Consider the following 3,652-nt stretch of genomic DNA (forward strand, 5'->3'; position numbering starts at 1 on the left):
CTCTCTCTCTCTCTCTCTAATCGATCTCTGTACTCTTTCTCAAGTAGTAAGTGGTCCATTCAATTAAGTCTATTTTAACAGCCTGCACGGATTCTTTTTCTGGCTTTAAGTTCTTTAATCGCTTGGTTGACGAGAACTCAAAAGAAGTGCTTTTTTTTCTTTTGACCTTTTTATATTTTCTAGCTCCGCCGTGTGCGCCGTGTCGGCGTAGTCCACTAGACCACTACTTCTTGCTCCTTACGCATTTGGGTTTGGGTAGTACCTTACCTTACCTTACCTTACCTTACCTTACCGGGTCAATGGCTCACACCTGTCACCTGTGCACTAGGATAGCAGTTTTATATTTTTAAGGATGTCAAAGGCCTCTCTCTCTCTCTCTCTCTCTCTCTCTCTCTCTCAAACTACTTGGGCTTTTAAAAGTACCAAAAGATTTGTTCATGTTAAACGTGTTAAACTTGTTGTCTATAGCTTGTACACGATCTTCTACTGAATGAATTTTCTTCTTACAAAAATAAAATTTAATTATCTATTTATATTGGATTAAATTATTTTACCCTTCAAAATATTGATACGATTTTTCTTTTAACTAGTTTGCTTTTCCTTGTTTTAATACCATCAATGCAGTATTGGTCAGATATCGATATCAATATCGATCATAATCAATTGAATCATAATACCTAAAACCATAATGAAGAGTGTGATGGGTAAGATAAGTCTTTGTTTTGAATATATAATTACGTTTTTCTTCATCCACAATAGAGGTTTTAAAACTTGGGAATAGTCTTGGGGTATGTTGAGGCCAATATCAATCTAAGTAAGCCTAGATCAGACCATATTGGATAGATTTACTCCTGCTTTGTAATAAAAATCGGTTTTGTTTACATTTTTACCCTTCGGCATACCCATTTAGTAGGATCAAATTGGTCAAGGCTAATATTGATCCAACCTGGTTGGGTTCAATCCAATTTGAGTTTTAGAACCATTTCCACTATGCCTTAATTCATGGGTTCTGATGATTGGAGGAGACTCTTGGAGTAGTAAAAAGGTATTTCACCTTTGTTGGCAGAGGTGGGAGCAATGACAAAATCATAGTGGTGAGTGAAGAGATATTGGAGGAGAACAAAAAAAATTTCCCCTTTACGAAATATCATTAACAGTGAAATAAATGATTATAAAGAAGGGAAAAAGAATACTATTTGACCGTACATTCCTACACCATTCACAGGGGTGGCAAACGACCACTTTACCCCTGATTGGATGCTTGTGTGCACCTTCTAATTGATCCCTTGCGTTGGCACAGTGACCACTTGACCAGATAGCAATCCCCAACCCTATAAAGAAATACTAATATTATTGTAACTTACATTTTAATAACCTATAATCTTAATAGGAAAAGTGGTGATAACTTACTTTCTTTATGATTAAAAGGATTTACAAACCACCAATTGAAATTTGAAATTCTTTTTTACACACAAACATCCTTTTTAAGACTCAGATTATTGTAGTAAACCCTATAAAATGTTTTTTTTTTTTTTTGGTAGTAAGAGAAAGAATTCCATTAAACTCACTCAAAGGATAGGCTAAGGAAGGCCAGACATAGACCAAATTATCAGTAATAGGTAGACTGCATTACAAATCAATCAAAACTATAAAGAATAACCCCCCTACCCCCTTTTTTGTTTTTAATTCTTTAGAACTTTACAACTAATGCTCACTCTATAGTCTATACTTATATAACCTGCCTTCTATTTGCTGTCTTCATGCATACATCACCAGATTAGGTCATCTAGAGGGTAGGATTATATTGAGGCCCAATAAGGAAATCACACATACCATAGCAGCTGTTGATGAAGCTTCTTATTTCCAGCCCCAAGAAACCTTAAGATCAGACAGGTCAAAGATATATACTATATAAGGTGAACAAATCAATCAAACCACAAACACCTTGGCCTGTAAAATGGAAATTAACCAAACATTATAATGATTATTCAACATTTTGAAAAATTCAAAAACTATAATAACAGAAAGTATTTAATGACATAGCTCACTTTGACTACCTCTTATATTACATGTGGCAATAATTAATCATGCACTTTAGTCCCCTTAAGTCATGACTCATGGAGATTTAGTCTTTTCTCCTTTTCTTTTCTTCCTTCTGATTTACATATCAAGCTGGATTCTTACTTTTCTCTCTCCTCTCGTTTTGATCCATTTAATTTGTCCATGATTACAATTCCATGGAGGGAGAGATTTTTTTTTTTTTTCATTTGATTTTAAATCCAGTTGGAATTTTTAGTTTTCTCTCTTTCTTCTCAAGTTTTTATATGTCTAATTTTCCATGGTTCTTTCAAAAAATTAAAAAAAGTTTTCTTGGTTGCAATGAGAGAGATACTAATATTGCTTTGGAAAGCCTCCCTTCGATTAGGATGAAAAAAGAATCTCTTATTAATCTCATCGTCAACTCTTATCTTCTATTATTTTAAAATATGTTTTTTTCAATTCAATCAGATAATCAGATCATGGGAAGTAAGATACTCTTTCCACCATGGATAAAGGAAAACTCTGACTTTTTTATTTGCTTGTGCCATGCGTGTAAGTCACAGTCTAGAAATCCATTGTCTAAAAGATGATCCTACATGGACAAATAGACAATGACAAAATATCAATCAACTAATTCATTTTCTCACTAGGAACCTAGGATTGGGCCTGAGGCGATCAAGTGATCACTAATCATATATTTCACATCTTTGGATGGAAGTGCTTTGGTGTATTAATAATAAGAAAAAAAGAAGCATAAAAGGCAACGTGACCCCTGCGTCCATATATAGAAAGGGTGAAATAACAGCCCCAACCCTCATGAAAGAGGAAAATCATGACCCTATTGATGATTTTGTACAAACTCCTAATGCAGGGGCTACACTACCTCCCAAGGAACCTGATCACTAGTAAGGGGAAAGGTACCTATAAGTAGATGTACAAGAGCATCAACAGGGGATGGGTTTCTTGAATTTTAGATGGGTAAAAGCTTCATTTTACCACTCTCTATGTCTAATAAAATGCAATGAAAGACTCAAGGAACTCACTCCCCAATAAGGAAAAAAGAAGCATAAAAGGCAATGAATGACCCAAAAACCAAAGTGTCACCAGCTCACATATGAATTATGACATCAAAGGTAAATCATAAATAATAAAAAGGGAAAAAGTCTTGAAAGCTAGCAGAACACCCTAGAATCAAGTGTGCTAGCAAATGTAGACCGTTGGATTAGATAGACTATATTAATACCGTTGGATACATGTTGTCTTAGGTAACTTACTCAGCCCAACGTTGTACGGTCACTCTTCTTCTCCTTCACTTGCTCCAGCGATTTTCCATCCTCATAGCAGCAGCCGCTGCAGTTGCCGTTGTCGATGCCATTGCCGCTGCCTCTTCCGTTGCCACTACTGAAGTAGAAGAAAGCTCGGAGGGAGAGAGAGAGGAATAGAAAAAACCAAAAAAAAAAAAGAAGAAGATAATTGAGTTCAACCTGGACAGTGGCAGCGGAAAATTTCCGACTTGTTCGGTGCTCTTTCTCGCTCTCTTTCGCCTCTCTCACCAAAGGGCCAAAGGGACAGGGATTACAATGATGGTAGAACGGTCGATGGAGAGGAATAG

The sequence above is a fragment of the Macadamia integrifolia genome, chromosome 2 (assembly GCF_013358625.1).
Source record: "Macadamia integrifolia cultivar HAES 741 chromosome 2, SCU_Mint_v3, whole genome shotgun sequence".
NCBI classification, from domain to species: domain Eukaryota; kingdom Viridiplantae; phylum Streptophyta; class Magnoliopsida; order Proteales; family Proteaceae; genus Macadamia; species Macadamia integrifolia.